The sequence below is a fragment of the Myotis brandtii genome, unplaced genomic scaffold, assembly GCF_000412655.1.
Source record: "Myotis brandtii unplaced genomic scaffold, ASM41265v1 scaffold125, whole genome shotgun sequence".
NCBI lineage: Eukaryota > Metazoa > Chordata > Mammalia > Chiroptera > Vespertilionidae > Myotis > Myotis brandtii.
Window position 1 is genome coordinate 15,625,470 of NW_005354385.1, and position 7,384 is coordinate 15,632,853.

Consider the following 7,384-nt stretch of genomic DNA (forward strand, 5'->3'; position numbering starts at 1 on the left):
GCAGAGGGCGGGGTGGGAGCTGGAAGGAGGGGAGTTATGGGGGGAAAAAAAGAGGAACAAATGTAATAATCTGAACAATAAAGATTTAATTAAAAAAAAAAGACATACACATGAAAAATAAAAAGCAACAATCTGAGAGTATTTTTAAAATATTTGTGTTTAATATAATTTCCTCAGTATATTGATGTAGATAAGAATGGTATCACTGCCCAACTTGGATCACAGATGTTAAATAAAAGAAATCATATACGACTGCCTCCACCAAGCTCTACAGTCGATAAAGGCGAGACAATAGGACATTGGGCTCCCACTTTCTTGTCTTCCCCAGAAAAAGCTGTGGTGATTAAGATAGACTGGATTCTTCCCCTTTTCTTCTGCCCATGCACAAGTCTTATGCTTGTCGAGTGAGTGGATGGGGATGACAAACACAATGAGGGGCCTCCCCACATAGCTCTGGGTGCAGGACACAATGGGAAAAAGGCATTTCTTCTGATTAGTGGAGCTCTTCTCAATGTGAAGTCCAATATGGGACCAATGACACTGAGAAATTGGCACATACTTAAAATAACATATGTGAATCTTACATGGCTCATTGTTTTTCTTTCTAAGATTTTTCTCGTTTTCACTTTATGTACCATTTTAAATCTATGTTGGTTTGTTTCAGCTTGAAGTGCTCCTATCTAAGGCAGCCACGAGTGGGGAAAAATCCATATTTTAAGTTGACCTCTATTTAATAGTAGCAAATTTTCAGCTGACGAAGTACCACTGGCTAACTCAAGACCAGGAATTTCTAATGGTAATTATGTGGGATAAAGTTATTCATAATCTTCCTTAAAAATTTTTTCAACAATGTTTTTAGAAAAATACATTCATTGGGGTAATAGGTTGAATTTCATATTGAAACAGTACAGCTCCTTTTTAGGGAACAAATTATTTTTGAGAATAAAAATGATATTAATTATTGAATTAATGTTAATGTTTAAGTTCCAGGAAAATTTTAAATATGCTTAAAGTAAAACAGCACTGATTAATATTTTAGAAGTATAATTATGATGGGAATAGAAATAAATGAGATTACAACCATACTAGCAGAGGATCGTTTCAATGAAACTGACATCACATGTCAACTTATTGTCTGGTTTGACATATTAATTGTCTTTTACCACTAAGAGTTCCCTCAGGAAAGCATAACAACAATAACAAAAATAACAAAAAGAGTTTAAATATGCCCAGGTTGTTTGCACAATATGAGCAATGAGCTTTTTTAATGTATCAGAGTACTTATGAAACACTAGAAAACTCTGCAAATCTGGGTGTGGGGGGAGCATTTGTTGCTTTCTAGAAGCCTCTGGCCCTCCTATTTAGCTACATGTAGATATAATCATTATGGATATCTTTCTAACTGCTCCAGTAACAAATTATTTTCATTTCAATATTCTCTACTGGTGGGTTAGTGCTGGTGATTAGAACAGTGTGTAGACTTAGTAATGGTGTCCTGTAATTTCACTGTAAATATTGAGTAGTAAATTTCCATGTAGACAATAAGACTCGGGCTGTACTGTTCTCAATAGTAAATGAACTCTGACCCTTCTCCATCAATCCCTATCTAGTAAATTCTTATGATTCAAAAATAGAAACATCTTTTTTTTTTTGGAAGTTTCTCTTTATTAGTATAATAGAGTAGATGGTATTTCTTCACTACATATATGCAGGTTGAAATGAAAATATTAGCAGCTGATGTTTTTGGAGTGTTTTAGGGCTTACAAGTCTCTTCATCTACTCTATTCTATTTTAAAAAAGAACTTGAGACTCAGGGGAGTCAAGTGATTTGTCTAAGATCTTATAGCTTGGTGAGTGGCACTGAGTGGGCTTGACATCTTCTGACCCTGCATCCCAGGCTTTTCTTAATGTTAAACCAGTTTCCCTGCAGAGTGCGCAAGCATAAGGGCTTTGGGGTCAGATGACCTGGGTTTGAATCCTGATGCTTGATTAGCCTTGGGCGAGACATTTAACATCTTAGTCCCTGTAAACAGGGGAAACTCTTAGGAGCTGTGAAAATGAAGCAAAATAACATATTACTCTAATGCTAGTAGCATGGTGCCTGGCACATTGTAATCAATCAAGCAATCAATCAATATTGATTGTTGTTAATATGGGCAATCATATACTTACCTATGTTTATCACTCATATTTGCATATTTGTGTGTTTTGACTTCCCTCAAATCTTAACTTGTCTCTCAAGTTTCTCAAGGGAAATAACTTTCAATTCATTTATATTCTCTGTAGATGCTATAAAAGGCTTTTGGAATGAATGTTGAAATGAATGAAAACAAAATGTTTCAATATGGCACTTAATTAAACTATTGAAAGTAATTGGAACCCATTATAAGCATCTATTCTAGAGAATATGAATAACTAAAAATCTGAATTTTTTTCACTTATACTCCAATTAGTAGTAGTGTCTTCTGAATTATGATGCTGATACTTTAATTTAGTTTACTCACTGATGCAGAAACTCTCTGCTTTCACATATAATTGTTTTAATTTTTGCATATCTAGGTTTTCCATGTTTTGCCAGTTCTCTTAGACAAATATTCTTATGTACCATTGGAACCACAATTTTAATATCTAATTGAGTTTACCAAATAGACAAATCTGGTTGTTTGTAGATGTTTCACATTCGGTAACACAGTCATTAGCATATAATCAGCCACAATATGTAAAAATCTCGCACTTGCTTTTTAAAAAAAACTATGCCATAAAAAATAATAAAAAAATAAAAAAGACTATATTATATGGAATGAGCAAAAACAAAAAAGAACGTTATCTAAACATATGAAGCCATTATATCTAAGGATGGGAGAGAGAAAATCAACATTGTAAGACTGTGTGTGTGTAACAAGTAGAAAAAAGTATAAAATGTTAAATTCACTTTGGTTAAATTTCAAATGAACAAATGTACTGGTATATAATTTCTGGGACAGTAATTGCACTTGTCTTCCTTATAGCTAAATATGAGAAAAAAATTCTCTCTTAAGAGTTATCGATCTCACTGCTTCCTCTATATCTGAGGCACATTCCCTTGCTGTTGGGAGGGTTGTGATGTCATAGAGAATAATGACATCAACTGAGATAGAAACAGCAGGAGCTGATCATTCATAAGCAACCAAGAGCTTGTTATCAGGCCAATGTTCGTGGCAACAACCAAAGAATATATAGTAAATAAATGACTTCTGTACTCTTCTCAGACTTCCTATACTTTAAAAATGATTTTGAAAAGGACAGAAGCATTAAGATTAGTACAAAGTATGAATTACAATAAAATGGCCATGGATTTGGAACCTAGAAGACTAATTCTCCAAGAGGCTACTCTCCACCTGGCTCCAGAATCATCAGGAATCATTCCAAGATCTTTTACCTTTCTGAGTATCAAATCTATTAGACAGCTGAAGAGACCAATGGGAGCAAGATCCATTAGACTAGGATGGCAGCAGAGTGTGTGGAGTGCTGAGGTCCACACCAAGCTACCTCTGCAGCTCCTGTCAATGAGAAAGCTGGTTCTGGAACCTCAGCCATAAAGTGAAGGGTAGTTTCTTATTAATTCCTGAAGGCCGTGAGCTCTAGGGTATCATAGTGCACCCCAAACCACATTCATGTATCTAAGGGAATGCTAGATTTCTAAGGATTAATCTTGGTTGTCTTCTGACCAAAATAGCCTCTAATTTACCACACACCTTGGGAAAATTTTGCATATGCACAGTTCTCCTTGCTCCACAGGTGCAGGTTTCTTACACACATAGGCACACATCCAGATACTCAAACACACACGTATGCCTATTTAAAGTACCATTTTTTGTTTATTTATATAAGTTATGTGAGGTACCAGGTGCTAGGGTGATTGTAAAAGAATATGTCTTGCCTTCAATGAGATTACATCTTATAGATGAAGAATCTGAGACTCAGAAAGGTTGGATAACTAAGTCACACAAATTGGTAGTAGATGCAGGCCCCAGACTCAAATAACAATAGCACCTTGACTTGGATTATGACTAACACTGCAATGGCTCTGATCCTTACAATGCATTGCCCTGTGTTAGATGCATTGCCTAGATTGTCTCATTTAATGGCCCAACAAGGACAGAACTACCATATCCCCATGTTATGGATCACACTGCAAGCAATGGCAGAGAAAGGATCTGACTTGGAATCCCATTCTCTTAACCCGAGAGCTTTCCATGTGTGGTGCCCTTTTCCTTGCATGCTTGTGATCAAAGAAAAACAAATGAGAGTCAGTATATACTGAAGGGCTACATATAATAAAATCAAGTGCCAAAGCAAAGGTAGAGATAATGGATTCTCTGACTGGTCAGAAAGAAGTCTCCCTGGTCCCTCCAGGGAGGGTATATGAGTGAAGTTGCAGAAGGGGTACTGAACGAAGGCGGAGGGAGCTAGCTTACTGAGAGGTGTGTAGCTGGAGGGTTAGCATGCAGGTATTAATGAGGACCTTTAGCACTCGCAAGATGAGGAACCACTTTTTATAGTTACTGCTACTACTTCAGCTTCACTGGCTTTCAGAAATGAAGGCAGGTGTCTTTTCACCTGGTGTTCCAACTGCTCAAAACTTATATATTAATTTGCAAAGTCAGAGAAGCAAGACACTCTGAAGGGTTATTTCAGAACTAATTGCATTATGTGCCTGTGAATAACGGCATTTTTAGTTTTTCATCCTAAAAATAACAAACTACAGACATGAAGGGTCCGCTAAATGACCTCTCTCCTCAGCTCTACCTTCACCGACTGCTTTGGGTAGTTCTGCATTTGCTTTTGAGAGCTAGAAGATTTTTAGTTGCTCACGGAAAGGACATTTTAAAAGAGCTAAGCGTGGTGTTTAGACAGTTTGGGAGGAGGGAAAGCAGAAAAGGGAAGTAACTGTGCAGGATAATTATGGTCCATCTTTCCCTTTATCTTAGAAGTTCATTCCTGTTTAATTGACCTACTCTACACTACAGCAGAAGAAACATTAACAGTAGTGGAGGGATGAATGTTACATCGTGCTGCTATGCTCGCATTAAAACAAAATACAATGAAAACAGAAACCTTGTAGTCTCTAAAAACGCTAGCACATTTGCTGTACCGGGTAGGAACCCCAAATGTATAGCTCTGTAACCACTGTTTAAAATAATATCTTAAGTGGAAAAGCTTCCCTTGTCTTTCCTTACGTTAATTGACTAATTGAGCACTAGCATGATCAATAAAATCATCACACTGGGGAAACAGTTTATGGTAGTTTGTGCTACTCTTCTATCAAGTTGGAAGGACATGGTGAACTTTAATGACCCTGTCACGCTAATGGACATTTCTGCGTGTTTCAGCCGGACAGCTACTTCTGGTTTATCCTGTTCGTCCCTTTACCGTTCACTGAGGACAGTGTACACTCAAGGTAAGGTAGAGTGTGACCTAGCTCCTGAATTCCCTGTGAGCATCAAAAGAAGATGTTCAGGGTTGGTTTTAATAGAGAAGCTAACCTTGCAATTGACCACTTGACCATCCAACTGTATGTAATATGACTCTGGTTTCAGTATTAAATTGCATACTTAGTGATGCATACATGACAGGAAGCTCATTCGGTTAATTTCTTTTCCTTTTATCATGGAAGGCATTTTCCTTTCTTCACAGAAGCCGCCCTGATTAAGCGGGGGGAAGGCGTATTTGATGCTCTTCCCTGTCAGGATGTTCAAATGATGAAAATATCATTTTTGATATGCTCCACTGAAAACGTCTTGTATGCGGAGTAGGGATGCAGATCCCTGGAGAAGGCTGTCCTGTATCTCAGAGCAGGTAAACAGGCGGGGATGGACGCATGTCACTGACAATCTCCTGTAGACCCACATTAATATGCTTGGACTTGAGCTGGATGCCTCCCACACAGGCTAGATGGTGCCCCTCGCTTAGATTCTGCTACCGAGAGGCCACAGGCTAGAGGGTGATTCTTGCTGGACTCTGCAGTTTTCTGGCTTTTCTTGTTTGATAGAATCCGATGCTCTTGACCTTCAGGACATGGGTCGGAACGCATTGCTTCCACCTGGCCTACCCAAGTAACGTTATGCTCCTAGAATACCGCTGCCACAGTTAGTTTAATTTTAATTTATTGCAGAGGTGGTTTTATGCATATGACTTTATAACTGTGCACGTACCCTGAGACCTCTGAAGGTCAAATAAATAATAAATGCTCATTAAGAGCTTGGTGGTTTTGCTGAAACTGGCCAACAAAGGTGTCATTGGTGATACTTTCATGTGGACAAATAAAATCTAAGTTGGGAAGGACTTAGTATTTAGCTATTAGTGTATTTAACATGATTGCTCTCAAAAATTATGTGCCAACAATGCTTTTTCGGTCATGAAAACAGTGGAATGGTTTAAAACTGGAAGTAGCTTGCTTTTTAATCTATTTTTCTTTATACCATTGGGATTTTTCTAAAGTATTCTTCTTACAGTGTGTGTGTGTATGTGTGTGTGTGTGTGTGTGTTGTGTGTGTGTGTGTGTGTGTGTGCATTTACACTGGAGAGGATGGGAGTAGAGTTAGAAAGGAGGGATAGAAAGAATATTAAGTTATCACACTGCTTTAAAAAATCTCCCCGTTTTCACAGGTTGCAGAAGGAAACCCTGACTTTTACCTGCGCGTGAGGGGCAGAACGGGGTGTCAAAGTGACCCCAGGCTGCAGCTGCCATGAAAATCCTGGCACCCAAATGTTGTGGACTCAGAGCTCTTCAGAGCAGAAGTGCCGCCCCATCTCTGACGTGCTGTTTTTCTCTCCTTATCCCTTGAGCTACTCCTGTAGGCTCGGGCCCCCTTCCTGGGGGCCTGGATTTGGAGCAAGGAGAACATGTTCAATGTGCCCAACCCCTCCCGCCCGAAAAATGCTGAATCACTGCACGTTTGATCGTGAATACAGTTAAGGATAGAAGACAAAACAGAAATCTGGCAACCTTGGTTGATGGGATTTATATAACTGTATTAAACAGCATAACCTATTAATGTGGTAGGGAATAGTACTTTATAAACGTCATTGTTAGCCTATCTCCCAAGCATGCTTTTCTTGTAATTAATTTATTAGGTATATTTATGACCTAATTATGCACATACCTTCTATTTCTTATCCTAAACATATTTATAGCCAAGGAAGGAAATCTACAAAGGAAATCTACAATTTATGCTCATTCTGTTTGTTTCATTGGCTTAAACGTAACCACAACCTTTTTGGAATCTCAGTTTTCCTTAAAAAAAAAGCCGTTTGTAACTTTTGATTTGAATAATGTAGGATTATTCTTAACTGAAAAGGGTACCATCGTGGGTTATTATATTCTGTGTTTTTTAAATGTGTC